The sequence below is a fragment of the Balaenoptera ricei genome, chromosome 4 (genome assembly GCF_028023285.1).
Source record: "Balaenoptera ricei isolate mBalRic1 chromosome 4, mBalRic1.hap2, whole genome shotgun sequence".
Taxonomy (NCBI): Eukaryota; Metazoa; Chordata; class Mammalia; order Artiodactyla; family Balaenopteridae; genus Balaenoptera; species Balaenoptera ricei.
In genome coordinates, this window is record NC_082642.1 from 115,548,578 (window position 1) to 115,574,262 (window position 25,685).

General features: G+C 35.8%; 2 pseudogenes; both read right to left on the bottom strand.

Annotated features, from left to right (window-relative positions):
- On the bottom strand, window positions 1–692 carry LOC132364413 (olfactory receptor 5H8-like; annotated as a pseudogene).
- A 13,908-nt stretch (window positions 693–14,600) lies between these two features.
- Window positions 14,601–15,533, bottom strand: LOC132365479 (olfactory receptor 5H2-like; annotated as a pseudogene).
- Between the last annotated feature and the right edge of the window lie 10,152 nt (window positions 15,534–25,685).

The window sequence follows — 25,685 nt, forward strand, 5'->3', positions numbered from 1 at the left end:
TTACCCCTTTGGGCATGGGATCCCTTCTCCTCCCCCAGCCATCAAAATGGTAAACACCTGAATTGACCCAGAGAAAATAAAAATCATCAGAAAATTAATGGAAGGATCAGTACAGGAAAGGATCAGTACAGGAAATCTTAAACAATGGTATAATGTCACAGTAAAAGTGATGTACTATGATGGAATTGCAAAAAGTTAATCTGAATAAAAAAGCATTATGAAATATGGCATGGAAAAGGCCACCTAAAAATGACAAAACTAATAGCCAGATGCATAGCCTAGTCATCTTAATCACTGGATAATGTAATGGTTTGCATATGGCCACATAGTGATCATACGCCAATGTTGTCAGCAAAAAACATTCCATGGTTACAGACTGCAAGGGAAAAAACTTGTACCTTGCAATCAAAGAGAGAGATCATTTTGCTCTTGGCAAAGAAGTTGACCAGCATCTTAGAGGCCACTGTGGGTGATAACCAAGTATCTACAAAAGCCAAACTCCCAAGGAATAAGTACATGGGAATGTGAAGGTGAGGGTCATTACAGATGAGAGCAATCAGACCAGGGTTTCCCACAATGGTGATGAGGTATAGCATTAAGAACAGCAGGAACAAGAGGATTTGCCACTCTGGTTGATATGTAAGTCCTGTGAGAGCAAACTCTGTCAGCTCTGTTGCATTTTTCGTTTCCATATCCTTAATAGATGCCCTCTAAAACACAATGCAGTAAATATAAAGTAACATTTATCAGAAGTTTAAAAAGAAGATTTGGTTAAGCTAATATAAATAAAACCATACACTAGACTGAATGCCATTTATTTTATTTACTCTTTAGTACATGAAAAGTATTTCGGGAAATTGCTATATTGGGAAAATGTGATTATTTCAGTTCAAAATATGTATAGGAATAAACAGATTTAGAAGAAAAGAAAGAAATTCTGAACATGAGCAAATTTATGGGGAAACTATTGAATGAGGTAGGGAAATTCTGTGTGTTTGACATGGATGCACATCAAAAAAATGTTAGAAAGGCCTGGATTATCAAATGAATTGAATGCCATGTGAATGATCTTCAATTTTATTCTTCAAGTAATAGGCAAGCACTGAAAACTTTTAAGATATGGAGTGTCATCATCTGTTAGTTTTGAAATTAAATATTTGGTTGTAGAAATAGTCTGCAGGAAGAAGAATCTTGTGTCATGAATACTCTTCAGGAAGTTATGACTCTTGTCCAGTAATTCCCAAATCAGATTACACATCCAAATTGTTTGGGGTAGTTTTTCATGCAAAACATTGAGTCTGAGGTACTACTGTAGAAATTGATTCAGTAGATCATGAATGTGGTCAAGTAATATGCATTTTTAAATGCTCTCCAGTTGATTAAAATGTATGTGAGGTTCTTAGTTCATGTGTGATATGATTAGGATGATGAGGGAGACAAAGAGATAGATCAAAATAAATCAGAATGTAGAGTCACTAAGACTTGGTGACAGATTAAATGTGAAGGAATAGTTAGTAAAGGAGAGAGAGTCACTCTCTTTAATGACTGGATAGTTAGTCATTAAAAATTGAGATTGAAGACTCAGATGGAGTAGCCAGTTTTTGCAAGGAGCATCCTCTGAACATCCAGGTGAGATAAACTTAGCAGTATGATTCTACAAGTGCTTAATAGAAATAATGACTTGGGTATCATTGAGGTGGCTGAAAACATACTTATATATGGCTTATACATTGGACAGTGTGCATAAGGTAAAAAAAAAAAAAGAGGAAGGAATGAAAATAAACTTGAAGAATTTATATTAAAGAGATTAAAAATGGATGTACATCATTTATTAGATGGTTCACATCTGATCCTCTTTTCTACCAAGTGAGTCTTGGTGGCAGACTAAAGCTCTCATCCTCTCTAGAAGCCAAAGTTTCTGGAAACTAACTTTCCCATCCCCCTGGTACCTAGAGTGAGGGGGCTTGATATAGGGTTAGCCCAAAAAAACTCATTTACACTGTATTTGAGATATGGAGAGGGGAGAAAGAGGTCAAATGTGGACAAAGAGAATTTTGGTTGTAAAGTCAACCAAGGAAACAATATCATGACCCCAGAAAATCCTATACCCATAGCAATGGCATTGAGAGTGTGAATTGTGGCATTCAAGTTCAGCAGCAGTGACAACAGGTCTTATTGAGCTAGAGATGGGACATGATTTTGGCTGTTGACTGTCTGACTTCTTTCTTTTTGTCCTGCCAATTTCTCTAGTGGATTTCCCCAACTTCCCTAACATTTCTATGTCCAAGCCAATTTTCATTCAATTAACTCATTTCATCTTGCAGCCAAGAGCTCTGGCTCACACAAAAGGAGAAAAGGAAAGACCAGAAAAGACTACAGAGCAGAGTGTCAGAGAAGCAGGAGAGAATTGGAAAGCTGAGTGTTGGGAACTTAAACAGAGGAAAATACTCAAGAAGGACAAAGGAAAATACAGTGCCTAAAATGAAATAATTGCTCTGGTAGGATAAGGAGTGAATAGAGATCATTGTGTGTAGGAATTAAGAGATTTTTTAGTGAGAGCAATTTCCATTTGGGGATAGAGTTGAGGTCAGAGAATAAGGAGAAATGAAAGGGAAGCAAGTGGGACAGCAGTGAGGAGAATGAAATAAAGTATCTAAGTTGTGGACAACAGTTGACATTTGTTTACCACCGCCCATAGACAGATGCGATATTTTCCCTTATAGAACAGTGTCATGAAAGTTTTCAAAAGAGAGAGAAGAGGGCATTGAGATGAGAGTGGGTAGAGAAGCGGAATGGAAAATTTGTGTGGGTGAAAACAAGGAACAACAAAAAACTGGAAGAGACAAACGAACATAGATGAATAAGTGTAGGAAAGACAAGCAAATAAAGAGAGGAAGTATCAGAGGAAGGTTGAAGATGAAATAAGGGGAAAGTCTCAGCGTTTGGAGGATAAATATCTGTCAGCTCTGGCTTCAACAAAAGTTGTCAACACAGGGTCACCTTTCTTTTTCTTTTATTAAAAACTCCAAGTTTATTTTCCTATGGAATTTGTGTATGAATTAGAAACTTTCATTTTTTTTTTTTAGGTTTTTTAATTAAGAATTTTTTTTTAAACATCTTTATTGGAGTATAATTGCTTTACAATGGTGTGTTAAAAACTTTCATTTTAATTTTACTTTTTGCTCATAAATATACTAGCATGGCCTCAAAGTTCTTTTCATATATAAAAGATGCTTTATCTTTGTTATTACTATGATTAGAGCTGACTTTCTTTAGAAATCCTCCTGGTTTGCGATTAAAGCATTTGCTTCTCCACAAGTTTTATTAGTGGTATAAAACTGATCCAAAGACTGGAACTTAATACAGGCAATATAAATTACCAGTGCCAATAACTGCAGTTGTTAAATGTACATTTATTTCGAGTGAACATCCTTCCATGCAATCTCAAATCACTAAACATTTCAAAAATTCTCAATTTGATGTGTGGGTACTTATTAAGCCATAAATCTGAGAAAAGCACTGGAGAAACATTTTCTTCATTTTTCTGTATATATATATATATATGTATATATACATGTATGTATAATGAAATTATTGTCAGAAGTGGGTGAAAGAATAGAGAGGTTACTATTTAAGTGATTTAACTTAAAATTTAATCAGAGAATATGGTTAATTAAATCAAATAAATATTTTGAACACAATTATCAGAAAGATTTTGTATGTAGAAAACATTGACCTAAATCCTTAAACTACTGTTCATTTGTTTAAAGTTCGAATTCACCAAAACTTATCCTATAGAGTCATTATAAGTATGCTAACCAGATGATTAAATATTTAAAGAGTACAATGTGTTCTTAGAGCTATTTTGCTCATCCAGATTTTACTCACAATAATAAAGCATGCAGATTATTCACTATTTGTTTTCCATTTTCAACTGGCTATTTTGGTATCTTGTAAATCAAATCAAAATTATTATAAATTTAACAGTATTTTAACTTTCTATGAAAAAATAATGAATATTACAAAAAGCATTCTCTCATACCTATATCTGTTAGAAATTGTTGAGCTCCTTTCAGTGTTTGGCTTTCTGAAGTAGAAACTAATATAAGAGCACTGAAATGACAATAACACAGGTGACAATTCTTTACACACTGATTCACTCTGGAGGCTTCATTATCCAAGCTCAGGAAAATGGTGTTTACATAAGTTTATATAAATTTGTGTTGAACACAAGAGTTAACCAATTGTATAACTGTGTGCTTTTGCCAGAAGAGGAAGGATTGAAGAACTAAAATTCCCCTGATAGCACCCATTGATTACCTTTTGGACAAAGCTAGGCTGTTCTTTTGGGCATTGTGGATTTGGACATGTATGAGAAATCCAGGTTGCTGCACGGGGCACCACAGTCTCTGAAATCATAAACGTCAGTCATTGCAGACAGTTCTGGTTTTAACAATAGAAATTACACTTTATGGCACTATTTTCAACCACAGAGGACACTTCTGACATGTTTTTGCAAACTCCAGTTTATCAATAAATGTTGATGCTCTGAGTGCTTTGATCAGTATGGTCTTATCTGAGCTAATCACACATGATTTTAATGAGGCCTAATTTCTAGATTCCTGTCAAGACCCAACCCCAAGTAAACTTGTCCTCCTCACGCAAACAGTAGCTCACGTTCCAGACCCATACCTAACTCCCAACTTTAAGATGAAATCTGGTGAGAAATCTTACCAAGCAAAGGTCTGAGGAAGGAGTAAAGGAAAAACAAAACAAAGGACCACAGTGGGAGGTAACCTATAGCAGTGCTTCTCAAACTTTAATGCCTGTGAGTCTCCTGGAGATCTTGTTAAAAAGTGAATTCTGTTTCAGTAGATCAGTGGTGGGGCCTGAGCATCTTCATTTCTAAGAGGTGATGCCTGTGAACAGGTGCCATCCACAGGGCCCTTATCATGGAGAGCCTAGATTATCAGAGAGCCTAGATAATTGGAGAAGCACAGCATGGTAAATGTAGCTGGCTTGCAAAGAGGGATGCAGGGAGGAGTCAGATGGGCCAGGGAGGCCAGCATATGGGGGTAACACAGGGCCTTGGAGGCCAGGTCAGGGACTTTGTTCTATATCTTAATTTAAAGGAAAGCTATTGAGGGGTTTTGAAATGGTGGTACCATGATCAGATTTGCCTTTTTTGCATTAACAGAGAAAGTTGTCAGTGTACGTTCATTCAGAAATATAAAACTTAACTTACTTATTTGTGGTATTTTGGTATGATATCTGAGTAACAAAAGAAAATGCTTAACCTCCACTTGGGACTTGGACGGCTAGATGGGGGAAAGTAAACAGCATCATTTTAGTAGATTGATTGATCAATTAATCTGCTTCCTTACAATTTTGCTGATGAAAGCCAAAGTAGAGGAGAAAATAATATAGAAGAGAGGAGTCCTGTGAAAAGTGCACAGAAGAGTGGAATGGGCAGTGTGACGTGCAGAGGTAGCTTCAACATAACCAACACTTGACTAAACTTTACTGCCCTCTTCAATTTTGTGTAACTATCTCCTAACTTATTTGGTTGCCTCTCTCTGAGCACAAAGGCCTGTATTACTGCTTCCACTCTGGGTAGTCTTTTCAATTTTGGTCATTTTAATAGGTGGTAGTATCTCATTGCACTTTCATTTGCATTTCCCTAGTAACTAATTTTATAAAGCATCTTTTTGCATCCTTCTTTGACATCTGTATATCTCTTTTGGTAAAGTGTTCAAATATTTTACCCATTTTTAATTGGTTTAGTTGTTTTTAATTATGAATTTTGAGAGTGCTTCATATATCCTGGAAACAAGCCTTTTATCACACATATGATTTGTGAATATTATATCACACTAGTCTGTTACATGGATGACATTGTGCTGATTGGTCTTAGTGAGCAAGGAATCATATTTATTAGTTAGCCATTTGTAGGACAGAGGTGGAAAACAAATCTGACAAAATTTCAGGGGCCTTCTACTTCAGTGAAATTTCTAGGTGTCCAGTGATATAGGGCATGTCAAGAAAACCCTTCTAAGGTGAAGGATAAGTTGCTACACCTGGCCCTTCCTGAAACCAAAAGAGAGGCACAACATATAATGTGCCCCTATGGATTTTGGAGCAGTATTAGCATTATTTGGGTGTGTTACTCCAGCCCATTTACCAACTGCTAGTTTTGAGTGGGTCTCAGAGCAAAAGAAGGCTTTGTAACATGTCTTGGCTTCTGTGCAAGCTGTTCTGCTCCTTGAACCATATCCAGCAGATCCAGTGGAGCCTGAAATGGCAGTGGCAGATGCTTGGAGCCTTTAATAAGCCTCTAGAGGTTGATCACAGTGCAGGCCTTTAGCATTTTGAGCAAAGCACTGCCATCCTCTGTGGATAATTACTCTACTTTAGAGAAACAGCTGTTGGACTGCTAGTGAGCCTTGGTAAAAAACGAACGTTTAACAATGGGCCACCAATTTGCCATGATACCAGAGCTGCCCTTGACAAACTGAATGTTATCTGACCCACTAACCATAAAGTTCAGTGTGCACAGCAGCATTCCTTCATCGAATGGAAGTAGTAGACACTTGATCAAGCAGGAACAGGCCATGAAGGCACAAGTAAGTTACATGAAGAAGTGGTTCAGATGCTATTGGCCTCTACTCCTGGTGCAATGGCTTCTGTCTCCCAGCCTGGACCTGTGGTCCTATAGGGAATTCTCTATGATTAGTTGACAGAGAAGAGAAGACTGGGGCCTGATTTACAGATGGTTCCGCATGGTATGCAGGCACCATCATAATGTGGACAGCTGTTGCATGACAACTCCTCTCTGTGACATTCAGGAAGGATGGTAGTGAAGGGAAAACCTTACAGTGGGCAGTCCTGCTTCCACCAGGACACACAACAATGCTTCCATTGAGCTGAAAGTAGACTGCCCCTTGGTCCCTTTGACTTTACGTTCCTTTGACTCATCAGACAAAGAAGTGAGTTACTGTGCTGGCTGAGGTGATTGATGGCAACTACCAAGGGGAAACTGGACTATTCCACAAAGAGAGTAAGGAAGAGTATGTCTGGAATACAGAAGATACCCTAGGCTATCTCTTAGCATTATCATTCCCATGATTAAGATCAATGGAAAACTTTAACAGGCCAAACCACATAGTAGTTCTAATGGCTCAGATTCTTCAGGAGTGAACATTTGGGTTATTCCACAAGGTGAAGAACAATGACCACCTGAGTGAGGGGTTTGCTGGAGGCGAAGAGAATGCAGAATGGGTAGTGAAAGAAGTTAGTTAAAATACCAGCAACAATCACATGTCCAGTTACAGATATGAGGTGTAATTTGCCAAGAGATTTCCTTCTTAGTTTGATATGAATACATTTGTGTGTGTGTATAGCAAACAGCTTTGTTTTCTTTCCACTCTTACTCCCTTATCATGAGACATAAGACGTACTGACTTTATAGTATAATAATTGAGTGTTGTTAATTTGACATCTTAGTATTTGTATTACCAGATATCAAGGAGAATCAATAGTAAACATCACTCAAAGATTTTACCTCCACTCCGGGGAAGAAGTAATACATTTTTGGTTGTACACAGCATAGTTGTATCATGTTAGGTGACCTTGCTATTATCATTATTTAGAAATAGAATAGTTTTAAGATATGTGTATGGGTGCTAAGTTGACAAAAGGTGAACCTGTAATGGTTAATTTTATGTGTCAGCTGGTCCGTGGACTGTCTAGATATCTAATTAAACACTATTTGGGGATGTTTCTGTGAGGAAGTTCCAAATTAGTGTGGAATTGGTGGACTCAGTAAAGCTGATGACTCTCCGCAGTGTAGCTGGGCATTAGCCAGTCTGGCGTGGGCTTGGATGGAACAAAGAGGCAGAGGAGGGTGGAATTCACTTTCTGTTTGACTGGTTAGCATTGATATTCTCCTGCCCTTGATGATCTGATTCTCAGGACTTCATACTCAGAAAGGAATCTATACAATTGGCCCTCCTGCCTGAGACCTTTGAAGTAGGACAGTGCTGTCCTCACTCTCCAGCTTGCAGAGGGAAGATCATGGAACCTCTCAGACTCCATATCATGTCAGCCAATATCTTATAATAAATGTCTTGGTATAGATATAGATAGATAGATAGATAGATAGATAGATAGATAGATAGATAGGGAGGTAGTGAGATAGAGAGATAGATTCTCCTGGTTCTGTTACTCTGGACAACCAAGACTATAACCAAAACTCACTGTATGTTTAATGAACATCTTGCTTTATCTTGCAAAGTGAGGGAAATATCATGATGTAACTGTTAGCTATTGCTCTAAATAAGTCTCATTATGAAGGTACCTTTTCAGAAGAGGTAAACGTCACGTACTACAGCATAAGGAATATTGTGTATATGAAGTTGTACTTGAAAGGGGTGATCTAAATGCTGATCTGGCTTGGTAATTAATTTTTCAAAAGGGACAGAGAACCCTCCCATTAACCATACTGAAATTAGACAATGTGGTTTTTATTGGCTATCATCACTATCAATCATGGTTCCCGAGAAAAAATTATTTAAAAATCCACAATACTTCATCCTTTGAAATAGATGCCCTATTTGCATCTTTCTGTCCAAAACTGAAAGGAAAGTATAAACAGGGTGCAAACTGTCAAAATATTTTCAGAGTGCTGTTTAAGTAGGGAATAGAGTATATGGAAACTCCATTTCATCTGATATCTAAATATCCTAATACTATAACAATTTTGCTTCACTGATTATTTTAAAACAGTGATTATCTTGGCTCAGGCTACTGTAACAGAATATCATAGACTGTGTTGCTTATACCACCAACATTTATTTCTTACATTCTGGAAGATGGGACGTTCAAGAACAAGGGGCCAGCAGATATTTATTGTACATGGTGAGAGATTGCTTCCTGGCCTAGTAGGCAGCAGCTTTCTCATTGGCCTTTGCAGGTTGAGTATTCCTGGGGATGGTGGGGAGGAGTTAGTTCTCTTGCCTCTTTCTCTTCTTATAAGGTCACTAATACCATCATGAAAACCTGACCCTTATGATCTATTCCTACCCTAATTACCTCCTAAAGTCCTCATTCCAAATACCACCACATTAGGGGATTAGTGCTTCAATGTATGAATTTGGGGGGAAATCAACATTCAGTCCACAACAGTAGTTTGCTATGTATAGTCCCAAAACAACAGCATTAGCATGACTGAATTAGAAACTCTAATGATAATGCCCATCAGTCTGTGTTTTCATAAGCTCTCCAGGTGATTCTGATGCCCACTAAATTTTTCAAACCTTTGTTTTAAAAGACCAACAGAAAGAGCTAAAATGAAAGCCTATACCAGAGAGGTTTTGACACTTTCCTAATACTACATGTACTAAGACTACATGCCATAATTAGTCAACAAAACAGACTTTAGTTATACAGTTCTAATTTTGATTTATATTTGTTTGTTTTTTGCCCAATCTTAGTTATGTTATTTCTTTGAACACAGTCTGGTATAAAATTATCAACAATCTCCTGAACAGTAGAAGTCTTACTTAGTAGAAGGTATTGGAAGGCAAAGAGAAAAAAACATATGCACATATACATAAAGAGAGATAATTTATTATGTATTCTTTTCAATCTCCAGGTTAAGAAAATGAATACAACTTCATAATAAAGAATATCTCAATTATATTATTTGTATTTCCAACAAATGATCTAATCTAGCATCAGCAGTGTCCAGACAACTGGATGAACTTAGCAAAATTATATCATCCTTTAAATCTAAATAACCGTTAAACAATACAGATTTCATTTCATAGTTTCTTTATAAAGGAATCAGCAGAATGTCTTGTTCAAAAATGTGGATTTTTCGCAAGTGTATCTTTTACCTCTTTACCAACATACCATTGAAATGACAAAAAAATGTACAAATGAATAAATCTATAACAGAAGTGAATGGGATCACATCATTTGAGTAGGGATTTTGATAATTTCTGGAAGGCATAAAGTAGTTGAGATTGTACTGAAGATCAATACAGAGCAGAGGAATCTGTAGACTAGATGTCTACAAGAGAAGGCTTCAAGAAAGTCTGCATTTCTGAGAGGACTCCAACTGTCTGTTTTGTACTCAGCAACCTAAATTAAGATGTGATGGGTTATACACCCACTCATATACTCATAGCTTGACACCAGACTTCTCATTCAAAGAAAAATTCATTAGGAAACAGTGCTAATGATGGCAGAAGAAATACATACCACTGCCTATACTTTCAGTTAGTCTTTGGGTCATTACAATGTATGAAGAAGCAAAAATCTAAATAATTGAAGGAATCCATCTAAACAATGGAAACCTTATACATTAATAAAAATCACTGAACTATGTACATATGCAATAACAATGATTCTTTTTTATTATTTTTAATTTTTTTTAATTGAAGCATAGGTGATTTACAATGTCGTGTTAGTTTCAGATGTACAGCAAAGTGATTCAGTTATACATATATATGTATCTATTCTTTTTCAGATTCTTTTCCCCTTATGTTATTACAAAATATTGAGTAAAGTTCTGTGTGCTATACAATAGGTCCCTGTTGGTTATCTATGTTATACATAGTAGTGTGTATATGTTGATCCCAAACTCCTAATTTATCCCTCCACCACCTTCCCCTTTGGTAATCATAAGTTTATTCTCTATGTCTTTGGGCCTATTTCTGTTTTGTATATAAGTTCATTTGTATCATTTTTTAAAAGATTCCACATACAAGCGATATCATATGATATTTGTTTTTCTCTGTCTGGCTTACTTCACTTAGTATGGTAATCTCTAGGTTCATTCACGTTCTGCAAATGGCATTATTTCATTCTTTTGTACAGCTGAGTAATATTCCATCGCATATATTATACCACATCTTCTTTATCCATTCATCCACTGATGGACATTTAAGTTGCTTCCATGCCTTGGCTTTTGCTGCAATGAACATTGGGGTGCATGTATCATTTTGAGTCATGGTTTTCTCCAGATATACACCCAGGAGTGGGATTGCAGGATCGTATGGTAGCTCTATTTTTATGGAACAGGATAAAAAGCCCAGAAATAAATCCACACGCCTATGGTCAATTAATCTATGACAAAGGAGGCAATAATACACAATGGAGAAAAGACAGTCTCTTCAATAAGTGGTGCAGGGAAAACTGGTCAGCTACATGTGAAACAATTAAATTAGAACATTCTCTAACACCATACACAAAAATAAACTCAAATTAGATTAAAGACCTAAATGTAAAACCAGTTACTATAAAACTCCTAAAGGAAAACATAGGCAAAACACTATTTGACATAAATCACAGCAATATTTTTTTGGATCCACCTCCTAGAGAAATTGAAATAAAAAATAAACAAATGGGACCTAATTAAACTTAAAAGCTTTTGCACAGCAAAGGAAACTATAAACAAACCAAAAAGACAACCTACAGTATGGGAGAAAATATTTGCAAACAATGAGACTGACAAGGGATTAATCTCCAAAATATACAAACAGCTCATATAGCAAAATATCAAACAAACAAACAACACAATCAAAAAATGGTCAGCAGACCTAAATAGACATTTCTCCAAAGAAGATATACAGATGGCCAAAAGACACATGAAAAGATGCTCAGCATAGCCAATTATTAGAGAAATGCAAATCAAAACTACAATGAGGTATCACCTCACACCAGTCAGAATGGCCATCATCAAAATGTCTACAAATAATAAATGCTGGAGAGGGTGTGGAAAAAAAGGAACCTTCCTGCAGTGTTGATGGGAATGTAAATTGATACAGCCACTATGGAGAACAGTATGGAGTTTCCTTAAAAAAAAAAAAAAGACTCTTTAGGGAGAAACAGTAAAAGCAACTGGAATGTGATGAATGCATTCCCTTTTTGGGACATAGGGGGATGTCTCAGAGGAGTAAAAAGAAGGCAGATGACCTGGTCTAATCTTGTGACTTGCACCTCCAGGAATATAGAGTAATGATTTTTGTTTTAAATAATTATATGTCTTGTATCTTTAAACCAAACCTCTCATTAAGGGCTTCTCCCTGATATTTTGTCATACTGTATCCCAGGAACCAATCCTACTGATAATATTTTCAATTGTCATGAAAGAAATTTAAGAAGGTGAGCTGGCATGCAGCAGTCATGCCAGGCCCAGTAATTTCCCTGGGCTCATTACCGGGTTGAAAAAGAGTGATGCACTCCTACTGGATTCCATGTATGTGTGCTGTCAGATCATTTTAAGTTTATAAATATTTTGTGAATACTTATTTAGGAGCTCATGTGAGTAAGCCACTGTGCTATCTACTACAAAAGACAGAAGGATTTCTAAATTGTAATTTAAAAGAGTTTGTAGGCCAAAAATAGTATTATACGAGGCCAAGTGTGACCAAGAAGAATAAATAAACTGCTAAACATTTGAGATGAGTGAGCATTCCTATTACCTTTGAGGTACACTGGAAAAGCATCTCAGAAGTTGTAAAATTTGAGAGAGGCCTTGAGGAAATGATACCTTTTCAATTTTAAATGAAGATAGAGAAGTTGGGTGGGGAAGATTCTCTGTGGAGAGACCTGTGTGAGAAAAAGCATGAACCTAAGAGAGAGAGGTTTGTCCAGAAAGCTTTCAGTAACTCAGTTTGGGTATAATGTAGAGTCCACAGGAGAATTGTGGAGGAAGAGCCTTCAGAGTTAAAGCAAGGTTTTATGTGAATGCCGGGATGAACAAATGCAGGGTGAAATATGAAGAAAGAAAGAAAGGAAGAAAGGAAGAAAGAAAGAAAGAAAGAAAGATAGAAAGGAAGAAAGATAGAAAGGAAGGAAGGAAGGAAAGAAAGAAAGAAAGAAAGAAAGAAAGAAAGAAAGAAAGAAAGAAAGAAAGAAAGAAGAAGGAAGGAAGGAAAGAAAGAAAGGAAAGAAAAAAAGAAAGAAGAAAGGAAGGAAGGAAGGAGGAAGGGAGGGAGGGAGGAAGGAAGGAGGAAGGGAGGGAGGGAGGAAGGAAGAAGGGAGGGAGAGAGAGAGAGAAAGAAAGAAAGAAAAAGAAAGGAAGAAAGAAAGGAGGGAGGAAAGAAGGAAGGAAGGAAGAAGTCTGTATATATAGATATATATGCATATATATGTACTTGTATTTATATACCATATAACCTTAACATATAAATGAAGAAATAATCATAATGCATATGTACGTATACAGCTCTAGATACATTTCCCATATATGTGAAAAATCTGCTAGCAATGACAATCTATTAAAAGTTATTGAAGAAAGATATCATGTAATCAGAGTCCTGTTTATAAAGGTTAATCCTGCAGGTATGTTTGGAAAGGAAAAGAATATCAGCAGGATGGAAGGGGTAAATAACAGAGGTCAGTAGTTTTGAGGGTTAGGAGCTGAGTGGTATGGAATATGTATGGAATTTAAGTGTCAGGAGAGGAAAGGCAAAATGGCTCTGAAAATGAATCACTTATTATACTTAAATAGTACAGCATGTGAGGAGAGCAACCTTTCAAGGACTTTTAGAGCATGAAACAGCCAAATTCTTGCTCATTTTCAAGTATTTCTCAGCTACCCACTGGGAACTATGGAATCATATCATCTTAACATTATTTGAGCTTTGATAATATGCATTTAAAGCCCCTTGTTGTCAACAACACATTTGAATAACTTTTACATACTACTGATTTCTTTATCTTACAAACTTCTTTCTTTTTTTAATTTTAGGAAGATTGAGACCATTTCCTTCCTATTCTGCCACTTCTCTCCTTCCCACACCCATCCCAATTTAGTTATTCAATCTGAACTCTTAGTGAAACTTTTTAGATTACCCAACAACAAATAAACAGGTAGAAAGGGTCTTAGAAAACATCATAGAACGTGGGAGGTAACTCACTCCTTCTAGTTCCTCATAGAAGCACACTGAATTAAGAGCATCCTCTTATGGTTTGGCCTGACCTTCGCTCTCTTAACTCCCTTTTCAGGTTTTTCCTCATTGCTTTACCATTGCGTTTCTTTCTCTGTGTGACATGAGGGTTGAGTCCCCACAAGAAATGAGATTCAACATATTGCAAATAAAGTGGAATAAAAGACCTTTGATGGCACGCAGAATTCCTGGGATTTGCCTCTGTTCACTCAAACACAAACCCACATCCACTGTAGAGTTAAATGTGATATATGTCTCCAGGCAATACAGCTATATTACTACCAAAGACATCGCACTCAAGTAATTTTCAGAGGTACAACACTATTTTAGTGCTTAATAAATGCTTAATAAATTCACATATAAAGCCATACTGAAGAATATACAAGCATGTAAAATGTTTTCATTTATTTTCTGCTTTAGTTATTTTAGTATGATATGAACACTTGATTAAAATTCCTTTGTGTTTTTGAAAAATATATACACATATTTTAAGGAATTTATTAGAAACTAACATTTTAACTCAAAATAATAGGACAGTTATAAATACAAAAAACTTTGAACACTAGTCAACACATAGCAATATCTAATCTGCACAATTTTATGACTGTTTTAATGGAAAGAGAACAGATATTACTATGAGGTCTAAACATTTCTCTTTATCATTTTTGTCAGTGAATCTATGACTTTCGTATTTCTCAGGCTGTAGATAATTGGATTTAACAAAGGGATTATGACAGTGTAAAATAGAGACTCCATCATATCTTGATCACCTGCTTGTGTGGATCCAGGACGAATGTACATGAAGAGAAGAGGCCCATAGTATAAAGAAACAGATATGAGGTGGGCCCCACAGGTGGAGAAGGCCTTCCTTATGCCTTGGACAGACTTCTTTTTTTAAATTGTAAGGAGAACTAGTGTATAAGAAATAAGAACCATCAGAATGGTAAACACCTGAATTGAACCAGAGAAAATAAAAACCATCAGAATATTAACAGAAGGGTCAGTACAAGAAATTTTAAACAATGGCATGATGTCACAGTAAAAGTTATATATCATGTTGTAATTACAGAAGGTTAATCTGAATAAAAAACCTATATGAATAAAGGCATGTAGGACACCACCTAAAATGATGAGACTAACAGTCACATACATAGTCTATTGGTCATAATCACTGGATAAATAAAGGATTGCATATGGCCACATAAGGATCATATGCCATACTTGCCAAGAGAAAACATTCTGTGGTTACACTGACTGTAAAGGGAAAAAATTGTACCATGCATTCAGAGAGAATTATCATCTTACTCCTGGCGAAGAAGTCGACCAGCATCTTGGGGGTCACTATGGATGATACTGAAGTATACACAAAAGCCAAACTCCCAAGGAATAAGTACATGCGGGTGTGAAGTTGAGAGTCATTCCAGATGAGAGCAATAAGACCAAGGTTCCCCACAATGGTGATGAGGTATATACCAGGAATACCAGGAACCAGGGGATTTGCCACTGCTGTTGATATGAAAATCCGGAGAGAGCAAACTCTGTCAGCAATGTTGCATTTTCCTTTTCCATATCTTCACTGGATGTCCCCTGAAATAAAATGCAAGAAATATAAAAATAACATTCACTATGGACTTATGAATTGAAAACTTGTAAAGTGGAGTCGAAATCATACTCCTATCAGAATGCCCTTTTAATTTCATAAAATACTACTATATAAACTGTTTGGGGGATTTGAAGAAATGCCAATCAATATGATAATTTCAGTTCAAATAATGTGCAGAAACTAATAGATTTATATAAAAGAGACATTCTAACCATTTGCTAAATTTGTGGGGACCTGATAGAGTGTGGTAGGGAAATTCTGAGTCTGGGACATGGATTATTAGTCAAGGGAATAGATGTTTAAGGGATCTAGATTATAAAATGAATTGAATGCCACGTGAAGGATCATGAACTCTTTGCCTCAGGTACTATGTATGTACTGAAAATTTTCAAGACAGGGAGAGGCCTCAGAAAGTATTTTAAATTAATTTTTTGTCAGCGCAGAAAATAGGTGTCATGGAGGGAAAGCCGGAGTCAGGGATACTATTCAGGAGATATTGCTATTTATTGTCCAGTGGTTTTCTAACCAGATTACACATCAGAATTGATCGTGGAGCTTTTTATGCAGAATATACATTGTGAGACATTACTATAGAAATTAATTCAGTGGGTCAAGATTGAGTTCTAGGAATCTGTACTTTAAAAAATGCTCCACAAATGCATGTGTAGTGCCTAGCCCGTTGGTGATATAACTTCAGTTGTCATGAGGAGGACAGAGAGATAGATGCAAAAGAATTCAAAATGCAGAGTCACTAGGACCTTGTGACATTAGATGTGAAAGGGGTGGTCAGTGAAGGAGAGAAGAGTCACTTGGTGACTGGCTAGATGGACATCAAAAGTTGAGATCAAGATCTCAGCGGCAGTGGCCAGTTTGTGGAGAGAGCATCCTCTGAACATCAAGATGAGATGTACTTAGTAATATGAGTCTACAAATTGCTTAATAGAAATAATGTCTTAGGAGTTTTGGGGGTAGCTGAAGGCATATTTATTGATAACCTATCCATTGAAGAGTATGCATAAAAAGAAGAAGGGCACAGAAAGAAACTTGAGGAACTTATATTAAAGAGGTTACACAGTGGATACACAGCATATATTAGATAGCCAACATCTGATCCCCTTTTCTCCCACATAGTCGTGGTGGATGGTAGAGGTTATCACCCATTCAAGAAGCCAAAAGGTGATAGCCATGATGACCTATATGGGAATAGAATCTAAAAAGAATGGATATATGTATAACTGATTCACTTTTCTGTGCAGCAGAAACTAACACACATTGTAAACCAACTATACTCCAATAAAAAATTAATTAAAAAAAAAAAAAAGAAGCCAAAGAACTAGACACTGACTTTCCCATTCCCCTTGCACATAGAGTGAGGGAACTTGACCTAGATTTGGCAAATCAAATCCACAAAACCTACATTTAGAATATGAAGAGAGAGAGAAAAAAAAGGTACTGGGACAAAAGAGAATATTAGTTGCAAAGACAGCAATATCAAGACTCCAGCAAACGCATCCTGCATCCACAACCATGGCACTCTGAGTGTGAGCTGGCATTCCAACTTCAACAGCAGTGGCAGCAGGTCTCATTGAGCTGGTGTTGGGACATGATTTGGGCTGTTGATTAGCTCCTTTGCTTCCTTCTCTTCCTGATCATTTTTTCACCTGATTTCTCCATTGTCTCTTGCATTTCTATGTTAGAGCCATTTCCATTCAATTAACTCATTTCCTGTGGCAACCAAGAGGCCTGGTTCACAACAGAGAAAGACTAGGGAGAGACCAGAAAAGGATACTGAGCAGAGAAGCAGGAGGGAGACTGGAAAGCTGAGTGTTGTGAACTTAGAGAAAAGATATTCAAAATGAAGGAAGAGAATGACATGTCAAATGCCAAAATAAATGGTCTTGTAGGACAAAGGGTGATCAGATTTCACTGACTGTGGAAATTAAGGGAATTTCAGTGGCTTTAGTGAGAGCAGTTTGCATTTTGTGATTGAGTTGAGGCCACAAAATAATGAGAAGTGAAAGGGAAACAAGTGGGTGGAAGGATTTGGAGTACTCCACGAAAGGTGGAGAACCATTGGCATTTTTCTACTTCTCCTAGACACATATGGGTTTTTTTTTTTTCCTCTAGAACATTTTAATGAAAGTTTTCAAAAGAGAGGAGAGTAAGAAGTTGAGAGGAGAAAGGGAACAGGAAAAGTGGGAAGATAATATGTGTTGGTGAAAAGAAAACAGTGGGGAGGTAACAGATGGAAAATATCAGAGACATAGATGGATAAGTATAGGAAAGACAAGCCAAAGTAGAGCTGAGAAGAAAGTATCTGAGAGAGGAAGTATCCAAGAAAAGCTGAAGAGGAAATATAGGTATGCCCCACTTTTCAAAAGTTTGCTTTACCACCACTTCTCTTTTTTGAAAGAACTATGTTAATAACTGTTTTCACTAACGGAAAGAGATCCGAAAAGGATTTTTGCTATTACCAATAGAAGGCAAAAACAATGTTCAGCATTTCTTTTGCAGCAAGCAGTTATAGAGACAACACACACCCCCAGCAGCCAGAATGGCCCCACCAAGCTCCTTCCCTGGGAACTACATTTATCATTATCAGCATCAAGCCATCATATCTTTGAACTGTGTCTGTATCTGTGCTTTATCTTGATTTATTTTGTCCATCTGTTAGGAAGATGTGTCTTAAGGTAATAGCTTCTTCTCTTTATGCCATTTCAGCTTTTAAAAGGTTTCATAGGAATGTTCTACTTTCAGATAGCAGGGGAAACCTATAAAGGGAAAGGCTCAGAGACTTGGGGGTGAGTGTTTGTTTTAACTCTGGTGTTCCCTAAGATTGTCCTGAATCTTTTTTTTTATGCAAAGTTTATTTTCCTCTAGAATTTGTGTATGAAAAAGAGACTTCTATTTTAAATTGTATCTTACAAATTGTGTGTTGTTAATAAATATATTGGCACTGACAGAAAGTTCTGTCCATATTTAAAATTACTTTCTCTTTGTTACTAGAGTAATTAGAACTCACCTTATCTAGAAATCCTGCTCATTTAACTCGAGAGCACTTTACTCTCCACCAATTGTGGGCTTTTTAGTTTTGGGGGGGGAATCAAAAACTGAGCCCAAACTGGATCTTGAATATAGGCGATATAAATAATGAACATCAATAATTTCAGTTGTTAAGTAGATTTTTATATGAAATTTCCTTCCTTCTCTTCAATCCCAATCACTAAGTAATTGAAAGTTCTCAAATTTAATTTGTGTGTGGGTACTTATTAATTCATAAATTCTGGAAAACATAGTGGAGAAACATTGTCTATATATTTCCTAACATATATATATATATGATTTATATATTTTCATTTATATTCTAATACATGTATATATTTCTATGCTATATGTACACAATATTCAATAAGATTATTCTCATAAGTATGTGAAGGAATAGAGGAATTAATATTTAAGTGATTTACCTTAAAAGTTTTAATCAGTTAACTAATCAGAGTGGGTCTTTTTGTCAGAAAGCTCTAAATGATTTCTTATATAAGAATCATATGACCTGAAACATTAAACCCAATTTTAAATTATTTAACTTTCTGGTTCACCAGAATTTATCTTATAAATCTTTCTAGTTAGGTTAACAAAATAATAAAACATCATTAAATTAAAGGGAACAATTCTGTCTTACAGCTATTTTACATGTCTAAATTTTAATCACAAAAATAAAATATACAATTAATTCACTTTTTTTCATCTCTACGTGGTTATTCTGACATCTTATGAACCCAATCTAAAATTATTGTAAATTAAACAGTATTTTAATTTTTATATAAAGAATAATGAATATTATACAAATCATTTCTCTCTTACCCATATCTTATGAGAAATTGTGGAAACCTGTCAATACATTAGGCTTTCTCTACAACAGCACGGAAATGACAATAACATAGGTAGCAATTCTTTGCACACTGATTCATTTTGGAGACTTCCCAAGCTCAGGAAATTATAGTTTATATTAATTTGCTTTGAACAGAAGAGTCAACCAATTATACAACTGTGTGCTTTTGCCAGAAGAAGGAGGAATGAAGAACTAAAATTCCCTTTAGGGCAAGGCTAAGCATTTACTGGGCACTGTGGACTTGGACATGTATGAGAAAGGCAGGTTGTCCCATGGGGCATCATAGGCTCTGAAATTATAAACATCAGTCATTGTAGATAGTTCCAGTTTTAACAGTAGAAACCACACTTTATGCCATTACTTTTCACCATAGATGACACATCTGATATGTTTATGACAACTTCAATTTATCTATAAATTTTGATGCTCTGCTTAGTATCCTATTGTCTGAGCTAATCATACATGATTTTAATGAGGTCAAAGTTCTAGATTCCCTTCAGGAGTGAACCCCAAGTAAAGTTGTCCTCCTCTTGCAAACTGTAGCTCACATTCCAGACTCACACCTAACTCCCAACTTTAAGCTGAAATCTGATGAGAAATCTTACTAAGCAAAGATCTGGGGAGGAGCAAAGGAAAAACAAAACAAAAGATCACAGTGAGAGGTGATCTAGATCAGTGCTCCTCAAACTTTATTGCCTGTGAATCTCCTGGAAATTTTGTTAAAATGCAGGGTTTGTTTCAATAGGTCTGTGTGGGGCCCAGGGGTCTTCAACTCTAACAAAGCGATTGTTGCCTGTGGACAGGTCCCATCCACAGGGCCTTCATCATTGGAGGGACTATCAGATTATCAGAGAACCTAGGTAATTGGAGAAGCACAGCATGGTAAATGTGGCTTGCAAAAAGAGAAGCAGGGAGGAGCCCGATGGCGTCGGAGAGGCCAGCATATTTAGGTAACACAGGGCTTTGGAGGTCAGGTCAGAGACTTCGTTCTTTACCCCAACTTAAAGGAAAATTATTAACATGATTTTGAACATGGTGGTAATGTGTTCAGATTTGCTTTTTGTGCATTAACAGAGAAAATTATCCATGAACATTCATAAAATAAACCTTAATTTACTTACTTGTGACATTTTGATTTTATATCTAAAAAGTTTTTAAAAAATAACTTCCAATTGAAACGTGTCTGGCAACATACCGGGGGAAAAGGGCATATTGTTTGATAGATGCATTAATCCTTTTCCTGCTTCCTTCGAATTTTGCTAATGAAAGGCAAAAATGTGGAGAAAAAATAACATAGATTAAAGAGGATTCACTGCGAAAACTCTGCAGAAGGGCTGAGTAAGCAGTAGGATGTGCAGAGATAACTAGAATGTGCCAAGGGAACTTTTAACATAACGGAAATTTGACATAAATTTACTGCCCCCTTCAATTTTGTGTAATTATCTTCTAATTTGTGTTGCCTATCTATGAGTACAAAGGTCTGTATTGCTGCTTCTGGAATGGATTGTCCTTTCAATTTCAGTTATTTTAATAGGTGGGTTGTGGTATCTCATTGAGGTTTTAATTTGCATTTCTCTGATGGCTAATGATGATTAAGTATTTTTCTGCCCTTAGTTGACATCTGTAGGCCATCTTTAGTGAAGTGTCTCTTAAAATTTTTTTGCCCATTTTTAGCTGTTTCAGTAGTTAAAATTTGTTTTCTAATTTTTGAGCTTTGAGAGTTCTTCACATATCCTACATATGAGTGTTTTATCAGATATATGATTTAAACATATTTCCTGAAATTCTATGGTTTGTCATTTCATTTTAACAATTTTTAACAGCAATATATTTAATTTAATTCTTTATTTAATGAAGTTAATTTATCAATATTTTTTCTTTTATAAGTTGTGCTTTTGATGTCATATTTCTTGGTTGTTCATTTAGGTTTATGATCCATCTTGAGTTAATTTTTGTATATGATTTGGATTACAGTTCATTTTTCTTCATATAGGTATCCAGATGTTCCAGCATCATTTGTTGAAAAGACTATCCTTTCTCCGCTGAATTACCTTCTCAGCTTTGTTCAAAATCAGCTATCCATATATTTATGAGTTTATTTCTGGACTGTATTCTAGTCTATTCATCTGCTTGTCTATCTTTACAACAATTCCACACTATCTTGATAATAAAGTTCTATGTTAAATCTTAGAATCAGGTAGTGTTAGATCTCTAACTTTGCTCCTTTTTCAAAGTTGTCTTGGCTATTCTATATTCTTTGCATTCCCATGTGGGTATTAGAATCAGCTTGTCAATATCTACAAGAAATCCTGCTGGTATTTTGATTGGAATTTTATTAAATGTATAAATGCATTTGGGGAGAATTGACATTTTTTCAATATTGAATCCTCTAACCCATCTTTCCATTTATTTAGGTATTCTTTAATTTCCCTCAGAAAAGCTTTTGTTCTTTTTCCATTTATAGGTCTTGCACATTATTTGCCACATTTAAAACTAAGTTTTCATATGCTTATTATAATTGTACACAGTATTTTAAACTTCAACTTCTGAATGTTTATTACCACTATACAATAGTGCAGTTGATTTTTGAATATTGATCTTGTATTCTAGAAACTTGCTAAACTCATCTATTAGTTGTAGTAGCTTTTTGTGCATTCCATTTGATTTTTCTGCATAGATTATTATATTATTTGTTTAAAATACATTTATTTCTTTTCATCCAATCTGGATGCTATTAAGGAAAAAATCATTCAGTGACACTTGTTGAAGATGGTAAGGAAGACTTATTCATGCGTAGGCTATTTTACTAGGTGTAGGGACCACTTCAGTGGGGGAGAGATGTTGAGCTCAACTCTGAATATAACATAACCAAGTGGGTATTTATAGCCAAGGAGCAAGGAGGGGGGCAGTGGATGGAAAATTACCAAGAAGAAACAACAGAAGTAAGGGGATTCTGGCTAAACCCACCTCATAGTATTGCTGAAAGCAGGCTAGGGTGATCAGACATCACCTGGGCGATGGTAGAGGATAAGGAACCTAATTATGTATCAAGGATGATCAGATATCAAGGGTAGGGGTACTGGTCAGACTTAGCAGGAGTTTTGCTAAAACTGGACAATTCAGGGACGAATATGGAAGACCAAAAATCAGGCCTGGTTGAAAAAGAACTCAAAGGAACCTGAGTAGAGTTTGATCAATGACAGAATCTTTGTCAATATCTTCCATTCACTCTAAAATTATTTTATTTCACAAATAAAACTGTCCATTACAGAAATATTTGAAAATATTGATAAGCAATAAGAAAAAAAAATATTTTATAATCATCTAGAAATATATACTAATATTTTAGTATGAATCTTTTAAATTTTTCTGTCGTATATTATACAAACATGCATGTTTTCAGATAAAGAAATTATGCAAATACATACAGTTTTGCAACCTGCTATTCCTGATTACTATATTTGGAGTGATAAGAGTGAGAAAGGAGTTCAAGTTCCTACTCTGATCCCTTTTGCACTTCCCTTTTTCCTTCTCCCAAAGTAAGGAGATATTAATGTGTTGTGTGAAGTAACAAGATTCTGGTGGGACCACATGGGTGGGCTTAAGGGGCATCCAAAAGTCAGACTGTGGCTTTGATTTACCATAGCTTGTCTCTTCTTTTAACAGAATGCTAAATAGTCCCCAGGCATGCTCCCTTGAAACAGGCCAGTCACCTCTTCTTTTTTTTTTTTTATTTCACTTTTCTTTTTCTTCCAGTTTTATTGAGATATAATTGACATAGAGCACTGTATAAGTTTAAGGTGTACAGCATAACGATTTGACTTAATACATCATGAAATGATTACTACAATAAGTTTAGTGAACATCCCATCATCTCATATAGATAAAAGTTAAACAGAAAAAATTTTTTCCTTATGATTGGAACTCTTAGGTTTACTCTCTTAACAACTTTCATATATAACATATAACAGTGTTCATTATATTTATCATGTTGTACATTACATCCCTAGTAACATCTCACTTTATTTTTTTAATTTTTATTTTATATTGGAGCATAGTTGATTAACAATGTTGCGTTAGTTTCAGGTGTACAGCAAAGTGATTCCGTTATGTATGTACAAAAAATAGTTATGTACATGTACATGTATCTCTTCTTTTTCAAATACTTTTCCCATTTAGATTATTACAGAATATTGAGCAGAGTTCCCTGTACTATACGGTAGGTCCTTGTTGGTTATCTATTTTAAAAATAGTAGTGTGTACATGTCAATCTCAAACTCCCAATCTATCCCTCCTCCCACCCTTCCCCACCGTAACCATAAGTTCTCTCTCTAAGTCTGCAAGTCTGTTTCTGTTTTGTAAATAAGTTCATTTGTATCATATTTTTTTTTAGATTCCACATATAAGCGATATTGTATGATATTTGTCTTTCTCAGTCTGACTTACTTCACTTAGTATGATAATCTCCAGGTCCATCCATGTTGCTGCAAATGGCAGAATTTCATTCTTTTTCATGGCAGAGTAAAATTCCATTGTATATATGTACCACATCTTCTTTTTTTTTTTTAATTTTTATTTATTTATTTATTTATTTATTTATGGCTGTGTTGGGTCTTCGCTTCTGTGCGAGGGCTTTCTCTAGTTGGGGCAAGCGGGGGCCACTCTTCATCGCGGTGCACGGGCCTCTCACTATCACGGCCTCTCTTGTTGCGGAGCACAGGCTCCAGACGCGCAGGCTCAGTAATTGTGGTTCACGGGCCCAGCTGCTCTGCGGCATGTGGGATCTTCCCAGACCAGGGCTTGAACCCGTGTCCCCTGCATTGGCAGGCAGATTCTCAACCGCTGCACCACCAGGGTAAGCCCATGTACCACATCTTCTTTATGCATTCCTCTGTCGATGGACATTTTGGTTGCTTCCATGTCTTGGCTATTGTAAACAGTGCTACAATGAACATTGGGTTGCATGTATCTTTTCAAATTACGGTTTTCTCCATATATTTGCCCAGGAGCAGGATTGCTGAATCATGTGGTAGCTCTATTTTTAGTTTTTTGAGGAACCTCCACACTGTTCTCCATAGTGGCTGTACCAATTTACGTTCCCACCAACACTGTAGGAGGGTTCCCTTTTCTCCATCATCTCTTCTTCCTGACTGAAGAAATAAGCTCACCCTGGACTTTGCCTTCCAAACACGGCCAGCTTCACTTCATTCTTTCTTTTCCAAACTGGCCACCAGGTTTTGGTCTGGCCAGTGCAGGCCAGATATGTGCACCAAGGCTTAACTTGTACACCTTTGGCTCCATCTCTTCCAGAGCTAGAAATCAAGATTCAGATTAGGCTTAACAGTGAAAAATTCCTTGGACCTCTAGTCTAGGCCACAATATTCTGTCTTATTTTGACCAAGGCTCAGGTAGCAATACATTTTACTTTTCTTTCTTTTCCTTGCACTTATATCTTTCTCTAGAACGTCAAAAAGAATGTTTAGGTACTTTTCCCCGAAACTCCTAGAAGATAATTTAGCTATTTCTGCTTATTTGTTTTATATAAAATATATGGACTTGGACTTTTTTTGGTTTGAAAACTTTTAACTAAAAATCCAAATTTTAAAAAAGCGTATGAGTATTCAGATTATCTAGTTATTCTTAAATAAGCTTTGATATTTTATTTTTTTCTAGGAAATTTGCTCACTTCATCTAGATTGACAAATTTTCAGATATAAAACTGTTCAAGATATTTCTTTGCTGTCCTTTAAACATTATAGCCTCTGTAATAATGTTCCTCTTTCTCTTCTGATGTTTGCATTTTCTGTCATTTAGTAATTTAAGTTTTTTCTCTTTTTTTCTTGGCCAGTTTGGCTAGAAGCTTATCAATTTTATTGATCTTTTCAAATAACCAGCTTTTCATTTTATTGATTTTCTCTATTACTTTTGTTTCAATTTAATTGATTTCTGCTCTTATATTTATTATTTATTTCTGCTTGCTTTGGGTTTAATTTGCTCTTCTTTTATAGTATGTTAATGTGGAAGCTTAAAACATTGATTCAGTCCTTTCTTCTTTTCCAATGTACGTATTTAATGCTATAGATTTCTCTTTAAACATTCTCTTAACTATACTCCACAAATTTAAATATTTGCATTTTCATTATCATTGAATTTAAAATATATTCTTATTTTCCTTGTGACTATTTCTTTGATCCACGGATATTTAGAAAGATGGTTTTTAATTGCCAAATAC